The 27,712-nt window shown below is 37.3% G+C and overlaps 1 long non-coding RNA gene across 1 annotated transcript in view; it reads right to left on the reverse strand.

Moving 5' to 3' along the window:
* Positions 1-9,291: 9,291 nt before the first annotated feature.
* The window catches only part of LOC108350139 (uncharacterized), a 133,220-nt gene continuing 114,799 nt past the window's right edge, over positions 9,292-27,712 (reverse strand). The window contains exon 3 of the long non-coding RNA XR_010064529.1: positions 9,292-10,378. This is a non-coding gene — a long non-coding RNA (uncharacterized LOC108350139). The remainder of the gene's footprint in view (positions 10,379-27,712) is intronic.

Raw genomic sequence — 27,712 nt, forward strand, 5'->3', positions numbered from 1 at the left:
TGAAAAAACAAACAAACAAAGAAAATAAACTAATCTAAACCAACAACAGAATTTAAGTGGAAAACTAAGACAAAAGAGAAAATTACTTGATGAAAACAAAGTGTCCCACATGTCATTGACTCATAGTGAATCATGCCTGGATTGAGCTTAGAAAGTCTACACAAAAAAAAAAAATAGGCAGCATCATAGAAGAAGAAAATCTAATTTATGAAATTATCTACATATTTAATGCTAAAGGAAAAGGAAGACATATACAGCTGAATTACACTGGAAAAAATCTCTGTATGAAAATAATAACCTTGTGGGGAAAAAGGAAGCCCACACAAGTACAGCCTCTAGGAGCAACCAGTTACTCTGGGAGTCTATGAGAAGTTTGTGCTTTGTGCCAAGCTCTACAAGTTATTACATGCTCTAGAAAGAAACAAATATGAAGCCTAATATATTTATTCCTTTCAAGATACAATAGTTGTGGGTTTAAGAAAAAAGTTCTATTGTTCCAGTACTGTATGTAGACATAGTATACTTTGAACATGTATACATATTTGCTTCTTATTTAAAATATCCCAGTCATGATAATGAACAAGACAGACAAGTTGCCCTTGGCGTTACAATCCATATAGTCTCCCTAGGATATGATAGAGATGTTACTTATAGTGGACAAAAAGGATGATTACCAAACTGATTAAAATTATACATAAATATTGTTATTTACATAATTTGGGTTAGGTAGTAGGATAAAACTATCCTGCATTGATCCTTGTTTACATAGTGTACTACTAACCCCAATGTTCTCTATCTTGGGCACAACAACAAGCCACATCTAGCACCAATCATATCTTAATATAGACTATAGGAGCCATGAATGAGGAATATGATGAGGAGCAATGACAATGCAAAAAGGCTTAACCATGGTCCATTCTGGGACATGTACAATTTTATGTAATATCTCTTTCATGAAGTTGGCAAGGGTCAGAATCGGACTAAAGGTGTCTTTGAATTGCTGCTTGGAGCACAGTCAATACCCCATACACACATATATCCCATGCATCGTGTAAAACTGAACAGTGATGTGGCTGGGGAAAAAGACTTCTTAGTGATTTTATAAAGTAGTTTGGAGTTCTTTATTATGGTAAATGTAAATACCATTGTAAATGAATGACCAAAAAATACATGGAAGTGAGTATGTGAGACCACATTTATAATGGAGAGTCAGAAGTAACAATATCCAGGAGTCACTTCAATTTGCACATGAAGGGCTCTAGCATGCTTGAGCACAGCAAACGCAGACCAGAAGATCGCAAACATGTCACCCACAAGTTTCACCTTTTACCTGTCTTCCCCTCCCTCTCTCTGTACAGTTAGATCACCCCCCTATGCCTGGTCACGTAGGTCCTCATTTGGCCACTGACTCATTCCTGAGCTAATCACAAAGGTTCAGCCATGAAAGCATCAAGGGTCAGCAATCAAAATTCATCATTTTGCCTAAAATAACTAAAATACCCAATGAAAACTTATCAGCATGGCCTATCTCATTCTAACACAGACCTCCCAGTTTTCTGTCTTAAAATTAACATTTGGAAAGCCATTTGCTTCTAGGTCTGCCTGCCCTAGATTCAGCAAGCTTGTCTCTTTTCCACACTTAGCGAAGGAGCTCTTTGCACTCGCTTGGAAATTGCTCTCTGAGTGTGGTCTGTGCCGAATCTGTGCTGCAGTGGGCGCATCTTCAGGAGAAGGCAGCACCAATGCTCGGGAAGCAGCAGTCGGGATGAAGACAAGTTAAGTGGCTACTGTGTACCAGATATGCTCCAGGAAGTAGGCCTTGGTATCTGTGCCAGTTTCCCCTCACAGGCCATGCAAGGCAAATCAGAGAAAAGATGCATGGGGTTTCCTGGAAAAGGTAAAGTATGTGGTGTTGTGCCCTGAGGCAATGGATGACATTTACGAGAAAATATATTACACACAAGTGGAGTCAGTTCCCATTAATGGAAAATTTAGGTTATGTTGATAGGAAAAAAATAAGAAAGTGGTAGCTAGTGACAGAGTGGGGACCACAAGTTATTTTTCTTTGTAACATGGATATTCAAGGCAGACAGGCAAACCAAATAGGGTGGTTTGAAGAAGTCGGAGGAACGGTTCTAGAGAGTGTAATATCATCTGAGTCAGTAATAGAGAAGCAAGATGGTTGTCTTCAGACTGAGAATGAAGAATTCAATCTTCCTATAGTCAGAAGTGGAAGGATCATGTGTGCAAATGATGGCTCTACATCAGAATGTTTTTTACATTTCCTAACACCTATATTAGCTTCTGGATTTTCTTTTACAAAGTCTACTTCTTCAATACTTACTTCTTCTGATGCTACAAATCATCCTGTCGATAAATCCCTTTGCACTAGTACATTTTTCTTTGGCCTAATACAGAAATGTATAAGCAATTAAATATGATAAGAAGACATTAATATTCATGGAAGTCTGAAAAATATCCAACATAAATATCCTTGTATCTTAAAATCTCTTTCCAATCTTTCTAATGCAGAAATTGGATTTCATGTGGCAGAATATGTTTACCATGATTTTAAAACTATAGTTTCCCATTGGCAGCAGAGGGCTCATGGTTGGCACACAGAATAAAAGAAAGTCAGGGTCATGTAGACAGAAACGAAGCAATGAATTTTTATTTCTTCTACCTCAACCCTAAGTGATAAGACTTGGATGCCGAAATCTACTAGAAATCTGTTTGCAAGGATAAACATTACCTCAATACACATGCATGTTTTACTATTTTAGTTGATGTTTCGATACTATTGTCAGGGAACTGTGGAGGGAATGGATGTCTCCTATGAGCTTAATTGGTGTAGATTCCATGGATGTAAACATGAAAATTAAACTATATAAACTGAACTTCTTTGTAGAATTTCTAGGATTAATTAAAAATTAGTGTTAATGAAACTAAGCTAACTTAGAGTCTTCCCTAATTTCAGGCATCATTCCCTAAAATCTATGTCTGTACTGTAAATGAAATTTGGAACATTTTTCAAAAATCCATGAATATTAATATCCCAACTATACACTGACCTATTTCAATGGTTAGAGTTTTATGTGCTAATCCAAGACAATTACTCTAGTTGGCTACAGTATAGGGGATATATTAATAGAATGTAGAACAAATTGTAAAGTCAAAGAACACTCTGCAAAATGATGCTTTATGCAGGAATGAACCAGAGAAGCTTGTCAACCTAGGCGAAAAGTGTTTTATGACTCTAAGTTTGGTAATTTAAAAGGAGATATTTTATATAAGTGTTACTGTAAGTCCCTTGATGATTTCTACCTGGAAAACACAATAGTATATGTTTAATGGGTAGTGCCATGGGTTGTATAATATTGGGTACACCTGAATTATTTGAAAATCTGTCCATAGTCTCAAATTAAATGGTACTCTTCAACCAAACCCAAGGATCATTACATGCAGTCACATATGATAATTTATCTTTATTTTGTTGTAGTTCTCTTCCACATTATGCTGAGTGTCAGTTCAAAATATAGGCTGGTGATTGAACAATGATAGTTTGCCCGTCTATGATGAGTCAGTTGATTCAAGGAGAGGAATTGGCCTTTCCCCTTTCAGTATCCAGCACATGTACTTCGAACTGTGCACGCCATTAAAGAGTTAGTTTCTCAGAAGAGAAGAGTGTGTATCGGCCCAGAGCACATGGCATCTAACCTTTCACTTTTTCCTGTAATTCCTCAATGAATGCATTTGAACCCTGAAAGAAACCATTAAGGGAGCATAGATCGTTTTTACATAGTTATCGTTCGAAAGGACTGGAAGTCAGGGGGGTTAAGATTCATACTCTTAAGAAACTAATTAGCTATGGCATTTATTTTAAAAAGAGCTAAATCAGCATGCCCAATCTTATACACAAATCCATTCATCAGAGGACAGATGGTCCCCTAAAAGTGAAACTAAACAGTTCTTCAAACATGACAATCCATTTATCTTAATGTGAACATCCTCTAGCAGATATCAAAAAACAACCCAGGCGGGTTTATAACTTTTCGAGTATCATCTGCAAGCTATTGGCACCCAAAAGAGGAAGTTTATATTTAATAATACTATTCATACTTGTAAATGGCACAGGAAAGTGCATATAGTAAAGCGGCTCAAACATCTTGATTTTGTTCACGGCTATATTAGTAGAAAGAGCATTTATCATCGATATTTTTATGGTTTTCATTCTGTTACATGATAGAACTATCCATAATGCTCTCCCAAACATCTCTGTCTGCCTAGATGTTTGCAATCTGGATATGTTTGCTAGGCTACATGCTCTCATATTAAGTTGAATCAAAATTGTGTACATATTCTATTTTATATTTTTAATTCACTCATTTTTATTTATTCAGGAAACATTTATTGGATGTCTGCTCTGAGAGTTGCCAGCAAATGGAAATAAAGACATAAATCAATGATCTCTCTTTCTACCCTTAAGCATCTCTCGTTGTTAGAGAAAGAGACATGCTTTTGTGCAATTATTATACTGTGAAGTGAGAGTATGAAAAGGTACTGAGTAAATAATTGCTGGAAATATTGATTTATGCTTCCCTCCCTTCAATCCAAAATTCCTCCTTAGTCCTGTTTTCCAATCCTTGCCAACCCTTCCCTCATTCTACTAACGAGCTTCTTTTCTGATTCTGAGATCAAAGACAATATCTTCTAAATAGAAGGTAAAAAGAGCACTCGTTTTTCAAAAGATGGAAAAACAAATATAGCAAGGAAGGGTAGAGCCCAGCCAGAAAAGGACTGTCTATATCAAAGAATAGAAGGCAGTAGATAGAGACAAACATTTATCAAAATTAAGAAAAATATTAGCTTAAATAATGGCTTAAGAAGAGAATAAAGCATAACTTGAAAGAATCACAAGAATCACAAAAAGTTCTCTAGCTAAGGGTTAGATGAGATTTCATTGTTTGGGGGAAAATTATCTTAAGAATAAAAACCAACCTGAGGTTAACCTTTTTTATACTTTTTAAGAATACTTATTTATTTTATTTTTGCTTATGTGAATGTGTGTGGTTTTGGATGAATATATGTTACATCTGTTTTATCCTCTCAATGAGGCCAAAAGAAGGCATGAGCCCCTAGCGCTATAGTCAGAGACTGCTGTGTACATCCTAATCTTGGTGCTGGGACACGAACTCAGGGCTTCTGGAGGAGAAGTACCCTCTTTCCCTACTTGCTAAGCCATCTCTCTAGCCCTGTTTGCTCCTTTTCGACTATCTACTTAGTTGAGAAATGTCTGAAGCCCAGAATAAAATTTTCAGCCAAGTAACTGGTTTTCCAAAAGTTGAGGCCACATACAAAATAATCACTCATTGCAAATCACTTAGCCTTTGTCTCCCAAACTGAGAGAACTCGGGCTACATGGAAACTGATTGAACATACATTTCTACCACAAGCATGAATACATATTATCATTCTTGGCTCATTTTCAAAATATTATGTCCCCCATATGGCTGAATAAAATACATCAGAAGTCTCTTTACAGCTATCAACGTCTTTTATTTGTAATTATGAAGAACCATAAGTGAGATGACTGCTTGTTACAATATGAGCATTCAAGGAATTGTGTATTTATGTATAAACTCATGAACTAATGCTTTTAGATCTTTCTTTACATTGTTAATTACTACAGGAGAACTCTTATGTTCAATAGCCCCTTCTCATATAACTGAATATTAAGGGGAATACAATCAGTGAAAAAAAAAGAAAAAGAGAAAGGTATAAATATAGACTTTCTAGCTTGCTTTATTACACATTTAATCCTAGTACCAAAATTTATGCATACAAAGAATGTGTCAGAGAATTGGGAAAGGGCCTATTAGGGTCTATTGCAGTGGGTGTCAGAAATGTTCAGTCTCTGTAAGCAAAAAGAAATTATATCTTAAAGTAGCTAAATAGTATAGTATTTCTAATAAATTTTTAGCAGTTATGTGCTGAAGGGAGGCAGTTATGTGAGGTTGTCAAATGAGTGACTGAAGATATTCAATATTAACAACTTTAAGTCTTCATAAGAGTGTTGTATTCTAAGTGTGAGTTCAGCTCAGATTTGAGCAGTTGCTCCCGTGCCAGTGGAACTATTTGAGAAGTCCTCACAAGCATTGGGAGGTAGAGCCTCCCTGGAAGAAGTGAGGCACTGGTGGTGACACCTGACGCTTTGTAGCTGGGATCCAATTCTTGATCCCTTTCTGCTCTCTGAATGTGGGAGCCATATAACCATCCAGTGTCCTGCCTATACCACCATGCCTTTCCTGCTGGATTCGACCTTTTCACTAGAAAAGGTGGAATTAGAATCTTTATAACCTTCTAAAATTAATTCCAGAAGAATTCCAGAGAAGAATTTGGGTAAAATTTGGGTAAAGTCTTCACCATTAATCTCATTTTGAAGGAAGAAGTAAGCATTATTTTCTCAAGGAAGGGTAGCAAGCATGCGTGACCATCCTTTCTAAGAGATGCCAGATGAAATGTCCAAATATTAATAGGCCACTTTCACAGATTTCATCCATCTTTCCATCTTCTAAGCCTATGTCACCGCCTGGCATCAATTTATTTGATGGAGTAAAGGGAATGAATGTGATTTAGGTAGAGAAGGCTGATTGTCTTTGTAGATTTAAATACCATTCTCTAATAGACAAGGATCACCCTCTGACAGTATGGAGTCTAATACTGGGGCTTTTCAGAAGTGAATTATTACTAGCATTAGTAGATATCATGAGGTGATCTATAAGTCATAGACAGAATAATGTCATCCTCCCCAAATCTTATCTATATACTGGGCTACTCATATATGCCCAAGTAATTTCAAAATAATTAACTATTTGTTACTTGTGTTACTATATCTGTTGTTTTTAAACAATGATTGCATCCCAACGGAAACAACAAAGTGAATTGTAAATGTAGATAAATGTGACAAAAAAGCAATTTTGAATTAGGCATTAGTTCTTTCTGAGAAAGAGGGGGGGATTCTTTTACAGTTTAAATCAGGAGACAGTGTCTCACCATGTAGATCTAGATGACCTTGAACTCAACTCAAGAGTAACTGCCTACTTCTGCTTCCCACGTGCTGGGAATAAAATGTGGACTTCAATAGTGGGCTCGTCTTCCTTTTTTTTTTTAAATCTTCCTTCTTGAATAAAATGAATACCATGAATACCCAAATTATCTGTGTTACAAAATCTAATTAGTACTGGTGAGACTGCTCAGTGGGTAAGGGCACTTTCTGCCAAGCCTGAAGACTCTTTTGATCCCTGGAAATCACACTGTGGAGGTAGAAGACACACTGTTACAAGTCATCCTGCGACCTACATACATACTGTGTAGCATGAACAAATACATATGTTCACACATAGAAACAGAAAAAGAAAACTGATAAGTAAGTAACAACGAAATCTACTCGGTCTGACTCCAAGGAGAAAACCAGGATTTATTTCAGAGTATTGACAACCATCCTCACTTTGGACGAAATAGAAATTTCACCTTGTGCACCATCAAAACACAGCTTTCTTATCAGTGACTGAGGGACTCTGGAGGTGGGAAGACTGAGGTTACACCTCACCAATCCTGCAGGCACCAGATAAGGAAGTAGTGTGTCCATCACAGTCAGCACAGACTGTCCAACGCAGTGTTTCTAGAAAGCTCCATGATGCTTCATAACATTGGGTTTCATTTCATACTTGTGGCTCTTGCATGACAAAATCTTATTCTGTATTCAGATTCTAGGACATATCAGGAAACTTGACTAAGGGAGAGTCATTTATAGGGCTCATTAGCACACTGAGTTTTAGTTCAAATCTCTTATTTTACATGCTTTCCAAATAGGTTTGCTGTTTTCATGACTTTTAAAAGAACACATAGGCGGCCAGAAGGTTCAGAGAGTAAAGTGACTGTGATGCATGCATTAGGACTTCGGCATGAGTTTCCTGATCCCACATAAAAGCCAGATTGTGGACTGGCTGTGAAGAGATGGGAAGGGAAGCCAGAAGAAACACTGGAACGTCATGGGCCAGGTAGCCGGGGACACACAGTACATTAAAGACGAGACCATATTTTTAAAAAGGCAGAAGACAGGAGCCAACACTGAACATAGACCTTTGACCTCCATACGTATGGCACGACACTCCTGTCTACATGCACGCAGAAGCTTATACATGAGTGTACACATGCACATAAAAATTAACAAGACCTCCTACTTACTCTTTCGATAGTATTTCCATGTATTAAAAATATCTTACTTGATTTTATACATGACTACTCAAAAATACATTGGCCTTTTTTTTTAATGAAAGGTAGCATGTCCTACAAAATAATAATTCCAACATAAGAATGAAACAGCAACTATCATGTTTGCATACCAACAAATCTCCAGACTTAATTCAAACCCCACAGTTCTTCCAGATGTGCACGTCATTGTAAGTAGACGCAACTCTCAACCATCTTGTTAACATATCATTTGTTTGTCATCTTTCAGCTAGCAAGAGTTGCTTGTCTTCCCTCAAATTTGTAGGCCTGGGTACCTCCCAAGCACCTACTGTTATGGGTTTGTCTGAAGTTTTCTGATATTCTCTTAGCTGAGGGTGAACAGCAGAGGTCATACAAGAAGGAGTGGTATGTTTCTCTGTGTATATTATTTCACGAGAAATATTTCAGGAGCACAATGTACTGCTAGCAAATAGATTTTTTTATTACTTTTTTTTTTACTCCAACTTCTTTTTTCTTGTAAAAACTAAATATTTGCAAGGCATCCATTAATGCCTCAGTTAGGGTTTTTATGCCTATTAGAAAACATTATAACAAAAAGAAATTTGGGAATGGAATGGCTTATTTCCTCTTTAAACTCTCTGGTCACACTGTCACTGCAGGAGTCAGGATAGGAACTAAAACAGGAACTTAGAGGCATGATCTGAAGAAAAGACTGTCAGGGTACTCTGCTCACTGGCTTCTTCTTTATGTCTTTTTCAGTTTCCATTCTTAAATACCCACAAACACCAGCTCAGGGATAGCTCCTGCCACAGTGGGATGGGCCCTTGAAAATAATCACTTATCAAGAGAATGCCTTAAAAACTTGTTTTCAGACAACTTTATGAAAGCATTTTCTGACTGAAAGTCCCTCTTCTTAAAGATGTCTGCATGTGTGTTAGCTTGAGAAGAAGCAACCAGTAACGATGGTGCCCAAGCTGCCATGGTACGGAGAACTGGGCATAGGCCTGGGGGATTTAACAGAAGACACAGACTCGGGTCATTCATGCTACGAGAATGCCAAAGCTTTACTGAGGTTCACAGTATATATACACCAAGTCCACCAGGTGGAAAAAACCCCTGGAAGCACAATGGAAAAACACGTTTATGTTCTCAGGATAAAATCAGGAACTGACCCAAGGGTGCTGCTGCCCATCAGCCAAACATCAAAGGCCAAGATGTTCTTTCTTAAAAACAAAAGTTTCCACATGCCTCAGCAAGGCTCAGGAGGGGTCAAACACTGAGGGAGCTCAGGAGGGTCCCACACAGTAGAATTGGTAATATATAATTACATTGCTACTTAACTTTCGTTCCTTAAGTCCTAGAATTCATGTATAATTCCTGTCTAGTAATATTTTATTATCCTGGCTTTCTTTGAACAAGTCGTAAGTAATTTGACACATTTATTTATTAATCCAAATAATACTTTTCAATCTGAATGAACTTTAAAAGACATTTTATCCTTAAGGTAAACAGCCTCTAGCATTAAGGGAACATGTATTTTTTTAAATCAATTAATTTATCTATTAATTAATAACTTTTAATTCAATTTACAAACCAATTACAAGCCCCTTCCCTCCTCTTTTCCAGGTCCCAACCTTACAAATCCCTCCCACACTGACCCCGCCTCTCCTCAAGGGGAACATCCGTATGGGTACCACCCCACCTTGGGGCATCTAGTCCCAGTAGGACTAGGCAAATTTTCTCCTACTGAGCTCCAATCTGGCCGTCTAGGTGGTGTGGAACAGATCCAATGGCAGGGAACAGAGACTGAAACAGCCCCCGATCCTCTTGTTAGGGGCCCCACATGAATACCAAGCTGCACATTTGCTGGGTTCTAGGGTTCTAGGTTCAGCTACTGCATGCTCCCTAGTTAGTAGACACAATCTATGAGCTGCTGTGGTCTCTGGTTAGCTGACTCTGTGGTCCTCTTCTGGTATCCTTGATCCCTTGGATTTGCTCCTTTTTATCCTCTACACTTCAACAAGAGTCCCTGTACTCCAAATAGTATTTGGCTGCGGGTCTCTGCATCTGCCTCCATCTTCTGCTGGATGAAGCCTCTCAGGAGACAGTTATGCTAGGTTCCTGTCTGTAAGCAAAACGGAGTATCATTAATAGTGCTACTGGTTGCTCTCTCACACAGGATGGGTCTCAAGGGAACATGCATTTTATTATAAGAAATATACTTGGTATTAAATTCCATGGAGGTTAATGTTTGGAATGGAGAAAGTGGAAGCACAAACCCAATTTAATTTTTTTTTGTAATTTATTTTTCCTGGAAGGTCAGGAAAGGTGATCAGTCAGAGATTCTACGTAAACCCAAGAAGCTGGGATACTAAAACAGAACTAAGTAGAAATCTCTGGAGAAGTGCACAGATGCTTTTTTTATGAACCTAATTCATGTACACAGCCTTATCTGTGATTCACAGTCATAGACAATGGGCCGTAACAAAATCCAGAACAAGTATCTCTTATGAGTCTTGAAGAGGGCTGCTCAGTTCCATTTCAACTCTATTGGTGAAGGCTGATATAAAATATTTAAGAATGGAAAAATTACAGTATTGAGAAGTGTGAAGGAACCACAACGTTAAGAGATTAATAGTATCACCATCTCATAGTAATTAATTGAGACAAAAATCTAATGAAAATGGCTTCAATTGTAATGTTCGACTCACATTTCCTCAGTAATGTGATATTGTTACTCCCCTCCCCCAAACAAACAAACAAACAAACAAACAAACAAACAAAAAACCATACAACCTAATTGCTCTCTCTCTCAGACTTCGAGCTGATTTTGGCTCGACCCAGTTACAGGATAATGAGGAACAATTTCTAAGTTTTGATCAAATGTAACCTTGAAGGTGCTGCACTGGTCTAGCATTTTTCTCTACAGATGCTAGCTTTGGATACCCACAGCCAAGCCATCACATGAAGAGTCTGTGACTAATGTTGGCAGCTAAACAAAGATGTCTGATCATCCTAGACAAGGTCATATAAAGAACAATTTTGGGAATGCTGTTTTATTGCTTAGCAGTCCAAACCCCACTAACACACTTCACTGAACGATCCTTCACCTTACCAGTTGAATCTTCCAAACTGTGACACCAATATCCTCAGGGAGTAATGGGCCATTTCCACCATGTGACCGTTTTAGCTCCTAATCTTCAGAACTTTGTAGGATCACAAAAAAATGCTAAGTTGTCTCAAGGTGTCTTCTTATGGTGCCAATGTATTTGAAGTAACTGGTTATGAGACAAGTTTTCCAGTTAAGTTTATATTCTATCTTCACTGAATTAATATCCAGGAAGACAAAAAGAAAGTCTTCTCTGAGAGGTGTTTATAAGTTAAAACTATTTCTGTGATAAAGCCAGACTGTTGGGAACTTGTCTTCCTTGAGAGAGTATTATTTAGTTCTCATCTTTCTTGGCTATGGAAGAGTATATGCCAATGTGTTACTCTTTGAGTCCAACCACTTATTTATTTGGTCAGTAAGTTCTAGTGAATTAAAGTGAACAAAACGGTGTGAAAAGACTCTGTGTGTCTTTCCCATGCATTCTGTCTCCTTGGGTGCCGAGCCTGGAAGCAGGTAGAATTACTGAGTAACAGTGGCCCTGCAGAAGCATTCAACATATGGAGGACTTGTTATAAACAAGAAATTAACAATTATGCATCGAGCAACAGGGTTTGGGGGATGTTTGTCACCATAAATTAGTCTTTTTTTTTGTGACTTGTCATACAGGGAATGCAGGGGGGACTTGGTTTCCAAAGCAAGTGGGTTAGAATCATATTTCTTGTTTTGCTTTCTTTTAATTGCATGGAAATTGGCTCCTAGGTGAGCCCACTGATGAATTCCCTCACAATTGTTTTGCTCAGTTTTTCCTTTATAAAATCCCTGACAATATTTATTTAAAAGCCTTTATGCTGTAAAAATATATATTAGAAGCATTCTGTAGATGATATTGAATATGAAGCAAATAGAGATTTTTATATAAAAATAAACATGATATTTCTTCTGAAAACACATGAAACTCCACTGGGATCCATATCTGAATACTATTGCAATACTATCAATATTAAATGATAGTGATGAAGTACAATGCCATCTTTGTGAAGGAAATTTGGATGCTCTAGGAATGTGACGATGTAAAGAGAAGAGGTACTAAAAGAGGTACTAAATCAAGCACAGGACAAATGGGTCACCTTTGGCCTTGAACGGTTCTTCAATGCTAAGTTAGTGTGTGTCCATAGCAATTGTGAAAATGGGTAGCAGACGAGTGTTTGGTTGGACTATGACTCAAGGCACAGAACCTAGAGTTGGAAGATCATTAGTTTCTGCTCTCCTCGAGACAACAGAACATGTGACAAAATTCGCTTCCAAAAGAATAGATTCTTTGTAAGTCTCCACCTGTTATGAAGAGTTTTCTTGATGAGATGTTGGGATTGCACTTAACCCGTGGGTATGAGGACAAATGTTTAGAGTGGAGTTAGTGTTATACTGGTTTAGGAAAGTGATGGCTGAAAGTTCTCTTTTAAGTTCTGGAACCTTACTATCCCTGGGAAGTTGGCTAGGTTTCCAGTATTGGCGATGGTTTCTTTCTTGCTTAACAGGTCTTAATCCCAATTACAGACTTCATCTAAACCAAAAGAAAACAGAAGTTCATTTTGTTTCAAGGTTTGAGGGCACAGCCCATAATGGGTAGGTGGTTATGGCAACAGGATCCCAAGGCAACAGCTCACATTACATAACAGTCAGAAAGCAGAGAGAGAGGAGTGTTAATGCTTGGATCGCTTCCCTATTGTATTTAGTAATGCAGTGTAGCTTATGAAAAGTATAATCGAAACTCAGGACAGGACTTAACACTTTACTGATCTCACCTAGATATCTTTTTCAGAAAAATACCCAGAGGTATTTTCTTCTACATAATTCCATAACCTGTCAAGCTGCAATCAATAACAACAATCCCATAAGGTCAGAAATTTTGTTTGGGTATCAATTTACAGAAAAATTAAAGGCTGGCAGTATTAAATTGAATTGAATTTTTTTTCAGAAGTGGGTCAAGTTATAGATCTATTTGAACAAGAGAAATACCTTAACAGGTGTTGTATTTGAGGATGGAGACAGGGAAAAGCGAACCATTACCATTTTAGCACATGTCAGAGGAGCAAGCACTTGAGTTTTGAAGAAAGCAGAACTTAAAACTAAGAAAAAAGAGACACAGACAAACGTTTTAAGTTACTATTGAAACCGTTATAACTATCTGCATTTGCAAGATTTTTGTCAGTGTGGGAAAACACATGGGAAAGCCTAAGGGAAGGTTCAGTTTGAGTCACATGTGCAGAGGTTTCTCCTAAGGTTATGGGACTCTGTTAAGCTCTGTGCTGAAGAAATACTGCAGTAGAGTGTTACCCCTCAGGGTATAAAGGATGAGAATGAGAGAATGAGAAAACGCCAGGGAGGAGCCATGCCTTTCTAGGGTCCGTGAGACTTACTTGCTCCAGTTAGGCCTCATTGCTTCCAGCTCCCTCCTAATAATTCTGTCATATTATGAATCAATGGGAATGAATCATTTAATTTGTTGATCAGATCAGAGCTCTCAAGATTTGTTAACTTCCCCAAGGCCCATTGGCTACCACGCAAGTCTTTAACACACGATCCATGAGATATGAAAGCACACAGTATCCTCTCCCTAGGGGATTCTTAAAAATAATAAACTCTTTATTTCCTGATTACTCCCTTCTTTACATTGATTTAGCATCTAGGTTTGTTGTAGTAGTAGTAGTAGTAGTTGTTGTTGTTGTTGCTGTTGTGGGTTTCCCTGCCATTCTGTATTAGATGAGGCTCTCCATAGAGACAAAATCTATAGACTAAGAAATGAGACTTATGAATGAGGATTTATAAGGAGAACCGGTTCAGGCAGTTAATGATTTTAGTTCTCTAAAAGCTAGAGAAGCTCAGATAATGACAGCTTGATTACATCAACATCTAAAAGACCAAGAACATAGAAATCCAAGGGAGTTTTTCTCTTACATTGAGAAACCTTAAGGCCAGAAACCTTAATTCTCAGTGGGTGAGGGTGCAAGACTCAAAACGCAGAAGATATATATTTAGGTCCTACAGTTCTGAAGTCCAGAATCAAGTGAAGGATAAAACTTGGTCAGCATGATTGGTGAAGAGATAGCCTTCCCGTCTTCAGAGGGTACACACTGGAATATTTTCGGATACTATACACCCAAGAAGTTGTGCACATTTAAACAATGATTGTTCATATTCCCAACATTCAGAGTACATGGTTTTATCAAATATTATGTTTTAATAAATTGCTTAGCAATTTTTAATGATGGGTATATAGCTTAGTACATTTTGACCTGAATCTCTTATTTCTTGCCACCCAATGAGGATGTGCTGAAGAGAAGGAGGCAGAAGGTTCCCATTAGCTCTGCTGAACATTTTCTGCGTCCAAAAGATATGGTTATTGCTACTAAGAGTTGGGTTGGTGTTGGCCGAAAGACCATGGGGTCTTCTTTTTTCTTGTCTTAGAATGCGTTCTTCTGGGGGAAATGGCATATTTCATTTTCAGCTCACAAACTTGTTAATGTAGAATAGCACCAGCAACCACCATGTGACTGTGTGTCCACCATACTGAAGACTGGAAATGTAGTCATCAATAAAGGAAATTCACACTTAACATGAGAGACTGAAGGCCATTGCCGAAATGTTTCTGTTTTAAAATAATGTCAATTATTTATTTAAAATTTGTTTTTCTTGGAAGATAAATCTTGTTGAGAACTTCTGTTCTGAAATATTCAAAATGAAATATAAAGTCTGTCTTTTCATAGGCTGCATCCTGGAATCATGAAAGAAGTCTAAAAGACAGTTATGTTATACTCCATTTATAATCATCAGATTTATTAATTCTGCATATATGATACATATTTAAAATTTATAGCATTAGTTTTTACTCTAAACAGTAGAAAATAAAAATTGGTAACTGATGAACGAAATAAATTAACTTCCTTTCATGTATCTTTTAAATATGAGAAACACAACAAAGCATGAAAACTATTGTGGAGGCAAGCCTCATCTCTGTTAGGGATTTATTGTTATAATTAAATAAAGATAAATAAATTCTAAAATTAGATACATATGAAGACTAATACATTTATTTCAGTTCAAGCATTTTAACAGTGAGTCAGCAAATTTTTCATTGTATTAATAGACAGTAGAGATGTTTTAATGGCACAAAGATCACACAACTCTTCCATGAGAAATGTTATCAAAAGAGCATGCTATCTCTGAAGCCATGCCAAGTGACATTTATTTAGTTCAGATTTTTTAAAAAACATTAATACATTTATGTATATTTTTTAAATTGAAAATTTTATTAATGAGAAACTTGCTAATCACACTGTATTTGTTTGTAGTTTTGCTTATATCATGGCAATGAAAAATGTAGCCTTCAACATTAGACATTGCATTTTTAAAATAATAGATACTATGTATTCCTAAATATGTAATACAAAGGATTATACTATATATATTATGTATAAAAATACAAAATATGTAATATATTGTGCATTGTATATATATTGTATATTATAGACAAATATGTAATACAATTAAATATATACATAAAAGCAGCTCAGTTCCTATAATGATATTTGTTTGTATATTTAAGGTATTACCACTTACAATTAGATATCAAATTGTGTTGGGGAGTACTTCTTGGGATAAACTATTCATCCCATACTTAGTATTGCTTCGTTGTTTATAGCTCGCAGTGTAGAATTGCAGCCTCTGACCTATCAACTTTTCATGTTAGCATATCTACAGATATCCTTGCTGTTCAGGTCTTGTTTACGAAGCCATGCTAATGTGAACCCATGGTTGTACCTTCTCTGATATTTCTAGGAAATTAAATCTCACAGGTTGCTTCTTATTCTTCTTGCTCTTATGATCTTCCCATTCCCTCTCCATGATATTCTCTGAATATTACATGCAAAAATAGTGTCATGGTTGTATTAATTGTTTGCACACCATCACCTGTTCTTTGAATTTTGATCATCTGTAGCTTTCTGAAATTGTCTGTCTGTTGCAAAGAGAACATTTCTTGATAGAGGATGAAAATTCCATTTACCTGGTGGTATAAAGATAAATATTTAAAATATAGTGAGGGATTATGCTAGTTAGTAGAGTGATGGTTATAGTTTCTCCTCCAAAATCCATAACTTTTTTAGCCTCATGCTTATGTATCTAGTACCAGGCAAGATTTCCCACTTGCTGTTCAGACTTAAGTCCAATTAGACAGTTGTTGGTTACCACCAAGGTATGCGTGCCACTATTACACACATAGGGGTACTACGCCACAATGGTCATTGTTGTGTTTAATAAGTATTCTAGCTGGGTAGGAGTCTTGTTTGCTTCCTTTCCTTAGATTCTTGCACGACAACTTCTGGTACAAAAAATGTGAGTCCTTGGGGACGTAGCTTTCAGATATTATCTAAATCAAGTCTTCCATGTCTTGTCTGAAGTGAATAGTGTCTCCAAATCAGGGACTTAATCTTCACCTATGAGAGGCAATCAATATTTTAGGAATCTCTTAAACAACCCTGTACAACTCCCAGAAGGAAGTTTTATCATCTCTACTGCTGGGATCTTTGTTATGACCATTTCTAGGGATATTGTCATCCCTGGTGAGAGAATTTCACTGAAACCACTATGTAAATGCATATACTGGCTCTAATGTCATTTTAGGCTAATTGAAAATAGTATGATTTCTCATGACTTCTCTTTACTCTTTACTCTTAGTATTTGCATTTTTCCTGTTTCTTCTACATTGATAGTCTTTCTCCTACCTAATTAGAGGCCTCTGTTTACCTCATTCACCTGTTCAAGTCACTAGTTCTTTCTGGATTTTTTAAGTGTTACATAATAGTTGTGATGAGTTTTCAAATAAATTTGTAATGGCCCATCAATGATATTCTGACTCATTCTGACACATTCTTGAGGGAGAAAATAATCACAAAGATCGATTATATCTGATAAATACACTATGTAAGTTCTCCTTGGTGACCAGTCACATTCTGCTACATGACAGGATGCTTTCAATAAATAGAAATTAAAAATAGTATATTCTAAAGAAAAAAACATATTGCGATGGTTACAATGTTCAGGTGTTCTTAGGCAGTCAATGTCGTTCATGTAGTATGGGGCCTTTATTCTTTCAAAGGAAATATATGTAGGAAGGTTTGGTGACTATGCATGTAATTTCTGCTTGTTCAGGCTCAGAAACTGCATTTTAATAATGAATTACTAAGTGAAAAAATCCATGCATAGCATGTGCTTCAGTTTGGAGCTTATACATACTTGAATGTGCTCAGAATGTGTAATTTGCAGGATCTCTGGGATTAACAATCAGAATATTTCACAGCTGCATTCTACCAGATTGCTAATAGATAGGTTCTGAAACCAGTGGCCTCCAAGCACACTGGCTATCATTTAATATAAAAATGATGTTTATGTGTTAGCAATAATCCTACTGCCCAAACAAAGATCTCAACCTGTAGAAACTTTAGGGGAAAGTATCCTGAGTGGTATGGATCTTAATCCTCATTTGGTAAACTAGATATAGGCTTCACATTAATTTCTGAATAATTTACTTTCCTAGCCCATGGGTAAGCACCAGTTTTTACATGAAGGATGTTCATTACGCTTGTTTATGTTTTAATAAACAAGAGTGAATTAAAATAGTCAATGCTGTTACAGGTTTTAAACAGCTAAAGACTTCTTGCGTGGAAGCTAGTAAAACATAATTCAGTAAATATCAGATGTATGGAACTGCCTAATGAACAATTTTATCCTTTTGTAGTTAGAAGTACATATCCCGTGCTTGGTAAGAACCTCTCTAAAAAACAAGTGATAACAAATTAACAATTGTAAGTACATTTCTTAATCATTATGCACTAAAGAAACAGAACAATTATGCTCACCTTGAAGTTATAGTCCACCCTTTTTTTCCTCAAGTTTTGGAAGAAAATAATTTTAAGGAAAAGCATGTCAAATAAGCCTGTGAGGGTACATTCAGACTTCTACGATTTATGAATGATTTTATTTTACACATACTGTCATATATATAACATGACGAAAAGTACTCAGATGTCATAAAAGAAATCTTACTAACCTGTGAAGGTTTTTCTCCATCTACTGAAATGAAAAGGACAAAACGTGGGAGTATTTAGTGACTGTAAAATTTTATTTCAGCTACTGAAGACATTTTTAACTAGCAAGATTCCATTGATGTACTATAAAGCTTTGTCAACTAAAGCTTTTTTCTTCAAATTGATTCTCCATTTTCTCTTCTCATTTTCTCAACAATGCACAGCAGGAATCACTGTCTACAGACAGAAAACAGGATCTAGCTGCAGGCATATGTATAAAACAAAGAAGCCCTGATTAAAGGGGGGAGAAAGACTGCTGCTCCTATTTGAACTTAAAATTATTGATCTTGTCAATCAGTTACAAACACAGAACTCCATTTAATTCTGTAATGAGCAGTAATGGTACAAGAGCATGGCTGACCATTTTAAAAGTCAAAGGAATCTACAAGATAATATATATTGCTAATTATTCTACAGCCTAATGCCTATTAGGGTGTGTTCCATTCCACAGACATGAGGTCAATCCAGAGTCCTTTCTAATTGGCAACTTGCTGGGTCAGTGTAGAGGTCAGACCACGTGCGTTAAGTGGGGGGGGGGGAGACTTCAATATGGATCTTTCAAGTCTACTCTGTTTCCTTTAAGAAAAGAAGAAGAATACTTAAGTTAAATAAAACAGAAAATAATAATAAAAGATACTAAATGGCTGAGCTGTAAGACAAATTTTAGTAGACTGCTCAAAGTAGACAGGTCACAGAAATGAAGAATATGAGGGTGTCACGGTCGCTATTACTTGACCTGTAGAACAGGCACAGAAGCTTTTGGGTGCACATAATTCCATGCACCCATCGCCCACCTTCACTTACATCCATGATCTGGAACTCCTCAAAACATGAGATTCTGCCCAGCCTTTCCTTCACTTCCTGGAAGCATTTTTTCTTTCCTTTTCTAGCAGGCTAACAATATTTGGAATGTACTTTTATTTTAATCACAGAGGGATATGGGCTGATTTAAAATGATATGCACCGTCCCTGAAAAGCAGGGCAAACATGAAGTCCTGAGTGAGAATCATCCTATTCTTTCCCATAAAGCCCAAATGAGAAGTCCTGAGCCTGGTTAACCTCAGGAAGTGAGTGTTCATCATTAGCAATGCTACATCAGACATTTGAGATGCTCCATTCATAGCACAATAGTTCGTGCCTCAGCAGTTTTTCCTGGACTGCTCACCTCTCCATGATGTCACTCATAAATCTTAATTTTAGTTAATGTAATGTAGAGATAATGCATGCCAATGAAAGACATTTAGAAAGTGGATATAGTCCATCAGGACATAGTTACTTCTATATTTTGTTAGTAGAAAGTATGATATTGTAAAACTTTCTAGTATCATCAGCATAGTTTGTATTCAATATAACTTAAAAGCTCAAATTCAAGGATGCATTCCTAGAAAACAACCTCTTAAATATATTTGCTTGTTTTCCCAGAGTGTCTATTCAAAGCTAATTTATGTTGATGTCTAGCTTTGTAAATGAAGATAAAATGCAAAATCAGTTCCTTGTGGAAGCCACTTATAATTATACATCAGTAAGTGTAAACAATGTAGTGTGTTAAGCAGTAAGTCAAATTAAATGAACATTTTTAACATTAAAATACTATAAATTGAAGGGACAATCATCTAAAAAGACTAGGGACCTTGGTTTCATAGCATTAAGTAGAAGAAAATTTCATGAATAATTTGGACTTACTAGTCTCTCCAACCTCTCCAAGGAATTATGTGGAAAAGTTAGGAACAAAGAAATGTTTTTACTGAGATTACTTCAAATACAAATGAACAAATGAATCCAACTTACTTGTATTCGTTCAATTATTATTATATTTCATTTTGGATAATAGAACAAAGTTTCTGTTTTACTGGAGAAAATATCGGGATTGTATTATATGTGAGAAAATTTACAGGTCTTAGGAAACCTCAGAATAAACAAACAAATTGCCCAATAGAAAAGCAGATAGTTTCTTCTCTTTCACTTTTAATTCTAAGTGTCAGTCGTGCTCTTCCTTGTAATCCAAAATGCCTTCTCACTAGTTTAGTGGCACCTCTAAGGACAGTCATTGTCCTTGTTAATTTTAATACCTTTTAGTTTTTTAGTCAGAGGACACACACACACACACACACACACACACACAATTTCTTTAGAGATCTAAAATAAGGAGCATGTTTTAATGCTGTTGAAGGGAAAGTGTCCATACTAAAGTCTACATGCATGATGTTGAACTGTCAGCTATTTATATAAGGATGGTAGAAACATGCAATATAAGGAAGAAGTATGACCAAGGAGGAAAAAAATGCTAGTCTAGAAAGATATAGCTATCTGAAGATGGACACAGAAGTTCGACAATGAAAGCACGGGAGTCATTAGAAAGGAGAGAACTACATAAAACTCAGAGCACTAAAATAAAAAAAAATTAAATCAGTAAAATAGGAAAACAAAGTACAAAACTAGAGATGAAAAAATGTTAAATTGAAAAGGGAATAATAACTTGAATATAGAAGATGTGGCTTTCACTATATCCATAATTTGCATTGACTCTTGGCAGTTTTCAGTAGAGCGTTGTGTATTTTACCAGTGAAGGTTCTGATGGCATATGGACAAATCCTCTGGACTGTGGAAGAGGAGAGACAACATTCCAAGGGCAAAGTGAAAGAGTAGCAGGAACCTGTAACAGGAGCATCGTGATGGTGAAGCCACAGGATGAGACGAGTCATTTAGAAAGCACTAAGGACAATTTAAATATAATTTCAAAGAGAGACGTCGCAGGAGATAGGCTTCTTCCTGGGCCAGATGGTGTAACATTAGCAGATGACATTGGAAGGACTGGGCTACTATTTTGCTTCTGTTTTCTCAATCAGGATAAAAATGATATTCAAACTGGAACGGCAGGACCAACAAGGGAATCCAACACTGACAAGCAAGAGATAATAAGAAAGCACTTAGCTGCTCAGTGAGGTCACATGACCAGACAGAGATGCATTACCTCCCCCAGGACTGACACACTGTGTCACTGGCTGTCAGTGTCCACCACACTTAGGGAATGTGTCTGTCCTCCCCTGTGGCTGCTGTCACTCTCCAGGTCAAGCCCTCATCGTTTCTCTGTAGAAATGTGTTAAAGTTCTTCCTCGGTCTGGCTCTACCCTCTCTCCTAAGATCAGCCTCCATATAGCTTCTGCAATGAACTTTCCCAAAAGACCAAGAGCGTGGCCATCTACCTCCTGTAGATCTTTATTTCTGGAGAACATCATTCTTGGGATGTCTTAAGTGGGCTTTCTCATTGCAACCTCAGTGAGGCCCTTTTGACAGCTCCTCTTAGTATCTGACCTTTCCTATCGCAGAGCACAGAGCCTGGCTGAGTGGCTCTGCTCAGTGGTCCTGCTCGTCCCAGCATGCTGCCTTCGCTGGCTTGCCCGAGCTTTAGTTCAGTCACCTTGTCCATGACAACTCTACTTAACACTTGTTCTTTGTAGACTATGAATCCTCCTTTTTTATTCCTCAAAGTAACTGAGTATGATTTATACATATTTGAATCCTGTGAGCCAAATGATCTGCTGGCATAATTTTAATTGCTATTAAATAACTCAACATTGATGCTTATTTTTTGAAAACATAACACAGGTTTACGGAGTAAGGATTATCTTCTTTTTTCACCACTGTGTCTCTTGTATTCTAGTCCCTATAATTGGAGTGAATCCGCTCTGTACATGTTTTACTTATCTGTGTGTATGCATGCTTATCTATACATATCTATATCTGCATATGTGTTTTAGTCTACATGTCAGCTCATGCAATTTACCTCATTCTTTTGAAAGTGACAAAATACTTCTTAGGAGCGATCGCATCATAATATAAGGAAAGAATGAAAATGGCGAAGAAAAGATTGTCACCTACACAGGGACTCTCATCGTGCTGTGCCTAATTTATCACGAGGCTTGTGTGTGAGCAAGAGAAAGCTGAGGGCTACTTAAATCCATTTTGTTTCTTAGCGCATTTTGGTTTTCCTAAAGCTTTCACAATGTAAGTTCCTGTCTTTGCCGATAGTGACTCTAGCGTTTTAGGGACTATCAAAAGTGTTTCCCACAAACTCTAGAACTAAGTGTTATGAAGCATAGAAGTCGAATATGCAAGAATTTCTGAAGAGAAAGCATTCTCTTCTGTCAACCCATGACAGCATTTGCACTCAGACTTCTCTAAGAGGAAGTGCTTGAACTTTCATCCTGACCCAAAAAATGACAGGGTGCAAACTTAATTGATGTGGTCATGTATTTTTATTAACGAGCGGGTATCCATCAATAAATGTGTCTCTAAATATGCATTGGTCTTCATAGCTCTTAGGGCAAAAATAAATACTTACTGAGCAGCTATTTAACAAATGCATGTGGTGCTGAGGCCAATAGTCTTGAAAGAATTGTAGTTTGAAATTATTCTGGTAAGGCATAATAATAAAACCAACAAGGACAGAAATCAGGGATCATAGGCAACTCAGGAGGGCTGTGTTTAGGAATGCTGGCAGGTGACTTTCTGCCCAGTCATCAGCATGTGATCCACTGTAGATTACAGTGATATTGGTGTCTGGCCCATGAGTGCTCTGCCCAGTCATCAGCAAGCGATCCGCCATAGATTACGTTGAATTTAGTGTCTAGCCGTGATTGGTACTGATTTCATACCGCTCAGAAAGCAGACTCCAGTGGAAGGCAGCCTCTCACCTCACATGCTCTGTTTGAACAGGACCATTTACACACTGAAACATGTTTTGTGAATGACAAGTAATGAGAAGGACCCCACGAGTATGTCTGAAGAGAAATAGCAAAAGTTAATAGGTATGCATCTCCTTAAAGGGAAGAGAAAAGGCACAAATAAACCACAGCTCTAAATGTTTGAAAATCTGTCTTTAATGCAAAATATTATATTGTCTATGGTGGTCTGAATTAGTGGAAGGAAACTGTTACGAGTAAGGACACCACACAGAATATTAGCTCATAAAAATTATTAAAATTAAAAAACAAAACAAAAGAAATTTACAAATTAAAGTAACTGGGAAAAACAGAGTTGTCAGGTTATAAGAGGAAACCACTTCCTCCATAGAGGTTATCCATTTTCTGTTGATGTTACTGAAACAGCTCTGAGTTCATCTCTGAGAGTTTCTCCAGAGATTAACTGAGGAGAGAGAATACATCTGGAATTGAATGCCACCATCCCATCAGTTGGTTTTCTAGAGTGATCTTCTTAAAAATAGGAAGGATTCCCGAATTCATCTCTTCCTCTAATTCCCCTATGCTGACAGCACATGGTGAGAGCACTGTAACCCTTCTGTCATGATACAGGCCTTCTTACCATAGCAGTGTCTCACAGGAATCCTCACGTGTTAGCTAAAATAAACCCTCCCTTCTCTTGCTTTTTCATGTTTTCAGTTACTGCACTGAGTAAAGTAACACACATATGTTATATCCAGTCTTTTGTTGACTGTTAGTCGATCTAAGTGACTTTCAATTGCCTCCTTCAAGATTTTTTTTTTATAAACCTAACGGCATTAAAACACTCAATGAGCACAGTTTATAATGTGCTTTTCATGTACTCGCTAAGTCTCTGATATCAAGTATTTTATTTAATCATAGCAATACCTTTGTCTGCTGGGTAAGATTATTATTATTCCTAATACTTAGAAGCATCTCATAGTTTTTCTCTAATTCTGCTTTAAGTCATTATAACTCAGGCCACTCTCTTCTGTTCTCCTCCTTGTAGAGTCCATGTATCTGGAACATACATTTTATTTTAGAACACATCACCTCTGAACAGATTGAAAGCCACGACTGCCAGTGAGTGCACCTTGTCCTTTAATGAGTGCCGTTGCTATATTGGGTGGCTGTTTATTAAACGTCTGCACATCATCGAATGTTCTAAGAATAACAGCTGCAGGTGCTCCTGAGTTAGAGACCACAACTGTTTCTGTGACCCTTAGAGTCTGTATCCAAAAAGCTATTTCCCATGTTAACCAAATTCTTTCTCTTTCTGGTTTGCCACACGGCAGAGGTTTAGCAGTAAATTCCAGAAGGAACGCCTGCTACAAAGAGGTGATGGTTTCAAATTATTCTCTGTCAATTATAAGCTGCATCGCCTTTGGGCTAGATCTCAATCTATCTAGGTATAATTTCCTTCACCTAGAGAAATATGAGGAGAGTGTGAATATTCGGCACCGTAGCATAACTGAAAGAGTGCAGAGCTGCCGTGACATTCCCATAAGGAATCACGCGGGAGGTTCTTAGGGCAGGAAGTGACACATGGTAAATGCTAGATAAACGTTAGCCGTTCTTGTGATGATAGAGGGTATGACACCTGCCAGTGTGAGGTTCTAGATACACAGAAGGCAGCAAACGTATGTCCTTCCACCCGTGCACAGCCCAAATCATCGCAAGGAACATCTCTGTGCTTACGTCTCTGCAGTGTAGCGAATGGAATTTTTAGTACTGCAATCATTTCCTAAAAGTATTGTGACCAGAACGTGTAGTTCTCAGTTTTTTGAGTGCTATTCTATGAATCTCTAAAAATTTTCATCCCCAGCGAATCATTCAGTGACACCCAGAGCTGCTCAGCGGTCGTTCACCGGCTTGGCAACTTGAAGGTCGAGAGTGCAGTGTCTTTAGGTTCTGGGCACTTCAGCATTTAAGCCCTCATGCAGTCAATTTAAGACTCTCCTTAGAGACAAGGCACAGCAGGCTCTTATCAAGCAGTTATCCCCAGGGAAGAAAACTTCCTCCAGGACAAGCTAGCCAACCACATCAAAAAAAAGGGCAAGCGAGGGACAGTCCCCTATGTCTTTGTGTGAACACCTAGAGTTATGAAAAGGCCTTCAGAGTGTCATGATAAATAGTGGAAAATAACACAAAAGAGGGTGTGTGGGATGATTTAGCAGACAGCTGGGCCACTGTGGTTGGCCGTCAGAATCTTGAGTGGTTTCTTAAACCTTATGGCCAGAGCAGCAAAGAATGTTGAGGAAAAGACAATGGCCTTGGGAAGGTCATCCTCTCAGATATATACTTGCACTGTCAAGAATTTCAGACATGGAACTTCAGTAATCTATTTGTATGCAAGGAAGAAACAAAGACAAAAGCCCTGGCCTCCTTTCCTTACACAAATGCTTGAGACATTTAAGGAAAAATGGCAGAAGTTTCAGCATTTAAGTCATTATTCTGCTTTTGTGTGACTTTTTGAATTTCTTTATTAGCATCTCAAATCACTTTTTTAATGGCCCGTTTTATATGGGCTTATACAAGACCAGAATAATTTAAATAAAATAATTCTGACATTTGTTTGAACTATGCTTTTCAATCTCTTAATTAAAAGTGAACCACAAATACAGTGTAAGAAGATATGAGACTAGGTTTTGTATACTTTTGAGAGGACTTCTTCAAAGCATGTGTTTAGAAGACAGAGGTAGGAAACACCTGGAAATAAAGATGTGTTTATACCTCATGTTAAAATGTTTGCCTGTAGAACAAAAACAAAGGGGAATATATTAAATAGCATGAGCATAATTATCTCATAATCTCAAACAATTTATATGTGCTAATTTTATTGCTACATATAGATCTATTACAGAGGTTAAAATGTCCAGAAAATATCAGGCACACGAGGGCGTTAGATGGAAAGCTTAAGAAGTGAGTTCAGCTTTCTTTTACAGATCATTAAAATAAAAAATAAAAAATACCTACAACATTGGAAAGTGGAAGGGGTAATCTTAATCAAATTCATTGGCATTGAGCAAATTGTGAAACACTGAATACTTTTCTACTACCTTATTTAAAAAAATTTAGCCCTCACTTTTGGGCACAGTCCAGCCACTGTATGGATATATAACAAGAGAAGACCATGAGCTCCACTTTAAGTTCTACAAACACTTACTGTCTTCTATCTACCACATGTTGACACCTCTGCTACTTGGTGTGTGGTGGCCAGGGCATTTCTTGTGTTCCAGAATAGAGCATATGTTCTCCGAGGGGTATTTGATGAGACTTCAAATAACTGCCAGAAGCAACACAAGCAGATGAAGAGAAGTAGGAGAGCCCAAAGGAAATGACAGCATCAGTCAATTGAATCTGCCTCCTCTATAGACCGGGAGATAGGGTTAAGAGCAAATACTTAGGTTAAGGTCATGCTGCATATTAGAACACATGAAGACTGGGAGTTCAGTCCTTTAGGATGAGTCGAAGCGCTCTTTTGGGTTTAAATTGCATTCCCCCTATTTGAGAGCTTAAATAACATTGCTGTTGGACATCAGCTGCCTGATGAAAGAATATAAAACATACCAAAGTTCTTCTGAGAAGCGAAGAATACAGAGAATGTGTTCAACTTTTTGGCAAGTAAATATCTTTTCACACTTTCTAACTCCATATTTTTGACTTCATATATTTAACAAAGGACTATAAAATTCAACATTGTCACTTGAGCAAACTAACGATCTCCCAAGACAAGGAGACTATTTCTATTGTGTACAAGATATCGGAAATAATGCTTGAACTCATGAGAACAGTGGCTGGTAATCTCTTGAAAACTTTGCCAACCTGCACACAAGTGTCTTTTCACTGCCTGAGTATGGACTAGGGAAAAATCTAAAATAGCAATGTTCTGTAATCAACTTGGTATCCTCTTCAAAATATAACTCATCTGCAAGATGAAAATGGTAAAGGTATCATGTGTCCTTGCATGCATTCTACAAGGCACATTCTGCATGAAGGCAATCTTAACCTTATTAATTTATTACTCATTAATTCATTCTTTAAAGAAGTCTGATCTCATTGCAGCTATTAGACAGGATTGGCTAATAAAGCATCCTTCTGGAAGCTATTTTATGGTATATACATCTCCACTTATGTCTGAATATTCCTTCAAATGGTCTGTGCTGTCACCAGCCTTAGATTGTGTTATGAAATAAAACACTAAGTGACAACATGACTTTTTTTTTTCAGGTTCACCTTTATTCTGAGTTTATTCTTTTTTTATTGGATATGTTATTTATTTACATTTTAAGTATTATCCCCTTTCATGGTTCCCCCCTCCCATATCCTTCCCCCTGCTTCTATAAGGATACTCTACCTTCCACCCACCCACTCCCACTTCAAAAACCTGATATTCCCCTACACTGGAGAAATGAGCCTTCACAGGACCAAGGGCTTCTCCTCCTATTTGATGTCATACAATGTCATGCTACATGTGTGGCTGGAGC

The sequence above is a fragment of the Rattus norvegicus genome, chromosome 2 (assembly GCF_036323735.1).
Source record: "Rattus norvegicus strain BN/NHsdMcwi chromosome 2, GRCr8, whole genome shotgun sequence".
Lineage (NCBI taxonomy): Eukaryota > Metazoa > Chordata > Mammalia > Rodentia > Muridae > Rattus > Rattus norvegicus.